Source organism: Centropristis striata, chromosome 3, assembly GCF_030273125.1.
Source record: "Centropristis striata isolate RG_2023a ecotype Rhode Island chromosome 3, C.striata_1.0, whole genome shotgun sequence".
NCBI lineage: Eukaryota > Metazoa > Chordata > Actinopteri > Perciformes > Serranidae > Centropristis > Centropristis striata.
This window is the reverse complement of record NC_081519.1, coordinates 41,658,535-41,667,837: the sequence shown is the minus strand read 5'-3', so window position 1 is coordinate 41,667,837 and position 9,303 is coordinate 41,658,535.

Sequence of the window (9,303 nt, the reverse complement as noted above, 5' to 3'; positions counted from 1 at the left end):
GTTTTAGTCTTTTTGATAATTTAATGTCTTTTTTTGGTCATTTTGTGTTTTTTTGTGTGTTTTTTTTGTATTTTGTGTCTTTTTTGTCATTTTATGTCATTTTTGGTCATTTTGTGTCATTTTTTGGTCATTTTATATCTTTTTTGTTCATTTTGTGCCTTTTTTTGGTCATTTTGTGTCTTTTTTGTCATTTTGTGTCTTTTTTGTCATTTTGTGTCTTTTTTTGTCATTTTATGTCATTTTTTGTGATTTTGTGTCATTTTTTGGTCATTTTATATCTTTTTTTGTTCATTTTGTGCCTTTTTTGGTCATTTTGTGTCTTTTTTGTTCATTTTGTGTCTTTCCTTGGTCATTTAGTGTCTTTTTTTGTTCATTTTGTGTCTTTTTTGTTCATTTTGTGTCTTTTTTTGGTCATTCTGTGTCTTCTTTTGTCTTTTTTTGTCGTTTTTGGTCATTTTGTGTCGTTTTTTGGTCATTTTGTGGAGAATTTTTGTCTTTTTTGGTCACTTTGCTTCCTTTGTTTGGTCATTTTGTGTCTATTTTTTTTAGACATTTTTTGTCATTTTCTTTCTTTTTGTGCTTCATTATTTGTCCAAAATTCGTCGTATCAACTGAGTTTGTATGATCTGAACTGTGCGTGTGAGATTGTGTTCAGTGAGCGGGGGTCGCGGACAACATGCATGTTAAATTGGGGGTCGCGACTCAAAAAGGTTGAGAACTACTGCACTAAGAGTAGACAATACAGGTGAACATTTTTTTAACTAATAGAAATCTCCATGAAACTTCTCTAGCTGATTACTGATATTTCTGAAATTCTGTGTTTAAATATGCGAATGATGCATAAAATGATTTTTTTTAAATAAAATAAAAATAAACTATTAACACCTCTATTTTTGAAAGCATTCTTATTTTACAGCATTTTTTTCACACATGCATACTTTTGCACAGTACTGTACATAATGTGATATATAAATTAGTTTTAACAACTGATTAAACGTGATAACAATCTAATAATGTGACATATAATAATGTATTAAGCACAGGGGTCACCCTTCTGTAGAATGAGTACTTTTACTTTTGATACTTTAAGTACATTTTAGCTAATAATACTCTGTTTTATTGATGATTTTCTTACTGTAAAGAAGGGATCTGAATATTTCTTCCACCATATATTTCTGTATCTTGCAGCTGTTGATAATTAAATCAGTTTTCTTGCAAGTTTTAGCCCCTCAAAAAACAAAAATTCCTGTGCACATCATGTTCCTCCTGAGATTTTTGTGGATTGTATAAACATCAATCCGCAGACAATAAACATCTGATCTACATTTATGAGAGTGCAGGATGAAGGGAAATGCATCTTTGTGTTTCCTCAGAACAATAACTTTCACTGCTGGACATCACAGCTGTCTTAAGTTTCATGAGTCTGCTAATTGGCTCTCATATCACAGGACAGCTAATGGAATTCACTGTCTGAGAGAGATAATAAAGAGTTAAATAAAACATATTAGGTAAAATGAAATACCACAGAATTGTTTTGCAAAGTCATCACCGGTAATGTGAGGTGGAAAACCAGCTAAACACGCCGTGACACGTTGTCATAATGCCAATGATGAGTTATATACAGAAAAGTTACAAAGTGCTTTTTACAAAGACATAAAATTAGATCAACAATAAGAACAAATGGGGCGGCTGTGGCTCAGCTGGTAGAGTGGTCACCTATTAATCGGAAGGTTGGTGGTTTGATCCCTGACCGTGGCAGCTGTTTGATCCCAGAGATTGCCCCTGTATAGGGACTTCTGGACCAGCTTCCCACTAAGGGGTCAGATTCCTTTCCCTCAGGAAATGATCTCAGCAGGTATTTTGGGAACCTATAATTCAAGCTGGTGGTGAGCAAGGTTATTATAGTTAACGAAAACTAACAAAATAACGAAAACTAAAATTGAAAGAACATTTTTGTTAACTGAAATAAAAATAAAAACAAGAGTTTTTAAAAAACGATAACTAACTGAAACTGTATTGTGTGGTTACAAAACTAACTAAAACTAACTAAAATTATAGTGAAAATGTCCTTAGTTTTCGTCTTTGTCAACTTTTTTCATACATAATTCAGTGTTTCTATTTCAGCATGCAGGAACACAGGTGAATATGTTTACTGAGACTGGGATGTCTACACTCCAACCAAAATACAAAACACCCAGAACTGTAAGAGTTAATAACCTTATTGAGGCTGAGATGATAAACCAAAGGAAATATAAGCACTTACCCATTACAAAAAAAGCTAAAACTAACACTAAAACTAATAAAAACTAAACTAAAACTAAGCATTTTCAAAAAATAAAAACTAAACTAAAACTAGCAAACTCACTCTAAAAACTAACTAAAACTAACTGAATTTGAAAACAAAAATTCACAACAAAATAAAAACTAAAACTATTGAAAAATCCAAAACTATTATAACCTTGGTGGTGAGGAGACTCGCCTAGCTTCCTGTCCTATCCTGCTTACTCCAGAATGGCACCTGTTGAGAAACCCTGGAATACAGATTATATGCTGGCCACGCCCGTTTAATAGCAGCTCTCCTCTTATTGATCTGTGCACTTGGTGAATTGCTAGGTTAATTTTAGTGGCTGCGAAAATAAGCCCCAAGGATAGTTAAAATTTCTTTGGCTAGAGTAACCGATAAAAACCTAGTTATTACACACCAGCTTTTAATACCAAAAGATTCAAAAATCTAAGGTCCACTACTTCACTTTAACCCTCTATGGTACGGTGTTGCCCTCAGGCAACATACCCATTTTTGGCCTGTCAAATTTCTACAAGGCATGTTTTTGAGTGATGCGATACTTTAAAAAAAGAGAGAAGAGTAAAGGGAACCAATAGCAATGCTTTAATTTGTCACATGACCTCCAGGAGGCCATATTGAAACCCTATTTTGCAGACTTTTCCAAAGGAAACAGCTTTGCCATTTTGCGCCACAAAAAATCACTCAAAACGTAATTTCCTTCCCTTTTCCATCTGGAAAAAATATATTTATAGGTGAGCAAACCTTCATTTTTGGTAGATTCATACACTTAGACTGTTCAAGACAGGCAACATTCAGACAAGAAACCGGTTAAAAAAGTTCCTTTTATAATGTTTTTAAATTTAAAATGTTATGTATTGTACCCTGTTGAAGCTACTGAATCTTTTACACAAGTTTATTAAATAAATTATGTTCAAATTAATTTTAAAAACTTTCTTTTTCACTTGTGCACCGTTATGGTACAATGTTTCCTACGGAAACAAACCCCAAAAACTTCCCAAAAAAAAAAAAAAAAAAGAATAATAAAATTTCTTCAGATTTTGTTTATTTAGTCTATTTTAAGACAAAAAAACATTTTTTCCTAACTGGCATCATAATGCGTACCATAGAGAGTGAAAATGCAATTGAAAATGTATTGATAGTATAGCAAGGTGCAAGCTTACAGCATAAATTGATTCCAAAGTGATTACTTAAAATATTCAAAAATCTCAACCATAAAATGATTATCATCTACTTAATGTCTTACCATGATATCCTAACTGCCTGTGTTGAATGAAGCTGTAGCTGGGTATTAACCCCTTAACGCCTGAATTTATATAGCTGTATATAAAAAAATGTTTTATGTGTGTTTTTGCCTTTAAGTAAATGGTCAATAATGTTGAGATTATTAATTTCACTTTTGCACAAAAAATAAATAGAAATTTTGGTATGTTGCAAATTTGCTACAGCAGGCATAATGGTCAATAATAGGATAACAATAACACAGTAATATAACAGTGAAAAAACAATGTTTTATTTATTCACCCTCGTTTATTTATATAAACCTGCAACAGCAGGTATTCAACCGGCATTGGGGGAATGCAGACGCTACCTCGGCTGGTTGACTGAGTCAAACGGTTTGTCGCATATTTGCGACAGCAGGCATTAAGGGGTTAAACCTGCAGGTTTTGGAGAAGGAGACGTGAGAGTTGTCTGCAAAAAAGTAACTCTTTTGCAACGCCCGGCTTCAGGCCTCAGCTGTGACTCTCCACTCTGTCCAGAGTCGGAGCGATCCTTGACTGGTCCCTTGGTCCTGGCGTCAGTGAAGAAGACTTCTTTAATCGATCATCCACTGGCGTTGGAATGGTCACCCTTCTTCTCACTCGTCCCTCATCTTCACCGGTCAAATTGGAAATCTTCTTTCTTGATGTGAGCGTCCTCACTCTGTCTTCTTCTTGATCGTAGAACTGGAGTCTTGGTCATGTTATCATGTTTTCTACTGGCTTCGCCCTGTCTCAATCACTTTGTTTCAAAATTTCTAATGATCAATCCGGTTACCACACATACTGATACAACCTTACCATTATTGCATTCATTTCAACAGTTTTTCCATCAAATCACATCAACATTGTAGCTCATCATTTTACATACACTCATCATCAACTTTTCATTAGCATCTTTTTCACAATAATCATACTAAATCATACTAGATCAACATCAATCATTACAGTGCCATTCGTGCATCACATCATTTATTAGGAAAGCGCCCAACTGTCACCAACTGTTGTTACCCTGCTGCAAAGTTCCTAATTTCCACAGCCTCATACCCAGAGCCGGCCCAAGCCTCCATGGGGCCCTAAGCAGAATTCGATTTTTTGGGGCCCTCTATTTCTGCCAATAATATTGATTGATTTGTCAGCCTGATGTGTCTTTACACATTTATGGGGCTGGCCCAGTTAATAACATAAATAATACCAATGCAATAATAATATAAATAATACCAATGAATGAATGATGTGCATGGTGTCACATAATATGGTTTTTAATCTCAAAATGTAGCACATTCAACTAGACGAGTGAGATAGGGTTGATTTACACAACGTTCCAAATGGTAAAACATTTTATTAAAAAAAACTATATATACGTATATATTTTAGTAAAAGTGTCATATGGTTTATTATTTTTGGCTTCAAAAAACTGCAACAGCAATGTGGAGCAAACAATTTGTGCAAACAACAAATCTCAAACTATATATAGTAGACGGATGCAAAAACAACTAGCTAATTTGCTATTAACGGCTACACAAATGTCTTTGATAAACAATCCATTTGCTACAATATTTTGCCTCCAACTACCTGCTATTTGGATGCACAGTGCGCAATAAGATAAAAAATATTGTTTTGAATTGCACTTGGGGGCCCCCTAGTGGCCACGGGGCCCTAAGCAGTCGCTTAGTTCACTTATGCCTTGGGCCGGCTCTGCTCATACCACTTAGCTGTGTGTGTGGCGAGTAGAGATCTCAACTCACTTGACACAGCCTACATGTAGAAGTATCTTTGAGCAAGATACTGAACCCCAAATTGCTCCCGATGCTGCGTTCATTGGTGTGTGAATGAATTCCCACTGGTGGCACCAGTGTGCCCTGGTAGCCTCCGCCACCAGTATGAATGTGTGTGTGAACGGGTGAATGAGCATAGTGTGTAGCAAAGTTATTCTAGTTAACGAAAACTAACAAAATAAAGAAAACTAAAATTGAAAAAAACATTTTCGTTAACTGAAATAAAAATAAAAACAAGAGATTTTTAAAAAACGATAACTAACTGAAACTGTATTTTGTGGTTACAAAACTAACTCAAACTAATTAAAATTATAGTGAAAATGTCCTTCGTTTTCGTCTTTGTCAACTTTTTTCATACATAATTCAGTGTTTCTATTTCAGCATGCAGGAACACATGGTGAATATGTTTACTGAGACTGGGATGTCTACACTTCAACCAAAATACAAAACACCCCGAACTGTAAGAGTTAATAACCTTATTGAGGCTGAGATGGATAAACCAAAGGAAATGAAGGCACATACCCATTACAAAAAAACTAAAACTAACACTAAAACTAATACAAACTAAACTAAAACTAAGCATTTTCAAAAAATAAAAACTAAACTAAAACTAGCAAACTCACTCTAAAAACTAACTAAAACTAACTGAATTTGAAAACAAAAATTCACAACGAAATAAAAAAAAAACTAAAAACTAAAACTAATGAAAAATCCCAAACTATTATAACCTTGGTGTGTAGTGTAGAGCGCTTTGGATAAAAGCGCTTTATAAGTGCACTCCATTTAACAAATGAGGTGATTCAACAGCAACTTTTTTTTTGTCTTTCAGCCCATTAGTGGTCAAACATTCCCATTCGTTTTTAATTTGCTCTGAACCCATTTGCACGTACGGTTACTAACTTTCTTTCTTTCTTTTTAAAAAAAATCTCTGCATGGATATATTTCCTGGTTCGCCGACATGATGAGTGTTTCCGCTCAGTACTTTTTGGAAAGTAGCGGAGTGTTTTGGCTCCGCCCACTAATTAGTTCCCTCTCTGTTCCCATACAGGTACTTTTGTAGCGGCTAACCAACAGAGTTTGAATGTGATGTAAATCGTGATTATTCAGTGACAATTTTGACCGTGACATCAGTGACAACAGACAGACGCGGCAAGTCCAAACAGTCTAGACATCATTTTTCCTTTGTCCATCGTCTTCTCTTCTTTGGTTTCTTGTCCTCGAGTCTCTCGTCTCAGTCTGCTCTGCTTATTTCTTTAAAAAAATGGAGCTGTTATGTCAGACCTGGGCATTGGGCGGCCCGCGGGCCACATCCGGCCCGTTGGCTGTCCTTGTCCGGCCCGCATGAGGTTACCCAGAAATTAGAAATCAATACAACCGCAGTGCTTTTATTTTGAAGGCGATTTACGTATCAGTTACCCGAGTTACCGAGGTACCTTGTCAAAAACGCCTATTAAACACCTAAAAAGTTAATAAATTAAAAATTAACAAGTTAATAAATTCCTTGGTCACCTTGTGAATCCACCGTAAGAGCTACGAGGTGGGAAAACAATAACAAACATTAGCATTAGCACTTGAGCTAACAAGCACTTTTACTATAGTTAAGACAACAAATATAGCCACAAATATATATGACAGAAGAAAATAAACTTTAACAAACCTTGTGTCCTGTCAGCCGCCACTATAGAAGCCTTTTGATTACTACGCACTCGTTTTTATTTACCGTTCGTTTTTCATTTAACCGTTCCACCTGTTACTTCCTGTCACTACCTTTCAAAATTAAAGCACCTGTTTCACACTGGATGGCACCTTTTCAAAATAAAAGCATCACAACATTGTAAAACGCCTAGAAAATGTACATATATATATATATATATATATATATATATATATATTTGATTTACTCCACATTAACAGTCTTATCATGACATGTATTGTTATCAATAGCAGCTCAAAACCAGATAATTTACTGTATTTCATAAAGCGGTTAAATTAATACTGAGCAGAATTTAGTTCAGAGTTTTGGTCCGGCCCCTGTAACCTTTGTGGTATTGGTCATGTGGCCCCTTGGGAAAATTAATTGCCCAATCCCGCCTCAACCGTATCCAATCAGCGTCGACTAGTTAGTAACGGCTCAGAAAGTACATACCCGAGGTAGGTACTTTCTGAGCCACTACCACAGCCGCTAACCGGTGAAGTTGGGCGGATCCTCTCTCCCAAGCCACACCCATAACGCCTCACTCGAGGGAAAAGTACCTAATAGAAACGCGCCTTATGTTCAGCCCGAACCAGCCGGCCAAAGGGTCGAATCAGGCCCACTGGATGACTTTGCAAAGTCGGAAAAATGCAGAAGTCATTAATTCAATTTTTTTTTCAATGAAATGCACTGGTATTCCTGTCCCAGGCGGCTATCTCCGTGTCTGAGCATGGAGGCCAACCAGGAAGTGCATAAAGCCTGCAATCCACCGAAAATTCCAGCAGGGGGCGCTAAATTTGGCTGCAAAAAAAAATCTGCCCATTCATTTCAGTGCAAATTTGAAAACTTCTGACTTGATTTATTACCTCAGAATTTTTTTTCAGGACAACACTATGGCCTCAATCGCTAGTAAAAAATCATCTTCAAGACAATTTGATGTCAATAGTTCTAATAATGGCCCCATTTAGAAGAAAATAGAAGATAAAGAATCGTACGATTTGGGGCGGGGCTACCTTTGATTGACAGGTCACTAACAAGGCGAGCCATCACCAGGAGAGAAGCAGAACAATGCGTATCCACGGCAACCTGTCAATAAAGTTATATATAACATTATATAGATAGAAAAGAGGACGTTTACCGATTTGGTCTCATAACTTTGACCCTTTCACTGTATTTTCACTTAATGACAGTTTATTTGAACGTTTTGTTCAGTAAAAATGTCTTGTTCAGTGTTTGGTTGGACTAACAGACACTCCAAGGAGTCGCTGCTCAGTTTTCTGAGGTAAGAAAGATACATTTTGTTTTTGTTTTTTTGCTAGCCAAAACTAACATCCCAGTTAATGCTCCAGCTAATGCTAACATGAATTAGCAGCAGCTTCTCTCAGTCAGGTTGAGGTGTAGAGAGGCTGTAGTCAGTGATCAGATCCCTCTCCTCCTCCACAGTCCAAATATGGTCTGCTTCCTGTATCGGAAACAAGATGGCGACGCAAGATGGCGACGAGTATAACGCTGAACTCGAGGCTTCCAACGGGCCACAAACCAATGGGTGACGTCACGGTGACTACGTCCATTATTTATATACAGTCTATGTCCTGTCCTAAGACACAACGCTGTCAAGCGTAACCTCATTTATGTCGTAGTCACCGTTGCGCCTCTCCTTCAGGGTTTTTTAGGCACATCCAACTGGTTAGTTGCCCCGAGGTAGACTGAGAAGACGCTGGAGAGATATACACTACTGGTCAAAAGTTTTAGAACACACCAACTTTTCCAGAATTTAATTGAAAATGATGCAGTTTAATGTCTCAGTGTACTCTGAAATTATTGCACATTTGCAACATTTAAAATTCTTTATTGAGCATGATAGTGTTTTGAAAGTAAAAAAAAGATTCAAAATCACATTTTATGTTGGACTAAAGGACAAAAAAAAGACACAAAATGACAAAAAAAAAGACACAAAATGACTTACAAAGACACGAAAATAATTCAAAAATGGACAAAATAGCCCGAGACTCCATAGAGTTAAGTTGTTAACCCATTTCTTGTTCCCTGAAAAAGGCCTACTTGTATAATTCTGAATGTACATTATTTTTCAGTTTTGGTTAAGCTTACCTTTTTTTATTTTCCTCTGGTAGTTCACCACTTACCTTCGTACCCTTTCAAGCTGTTCATTTGACTTGAACTGAATTTCAATAAAAAACTGGAAAAATTGGACTGTTCTAAAACTTTTGACCGGTAGTGTATATATATTTATATCTCGTCCAGCCTTGGAGG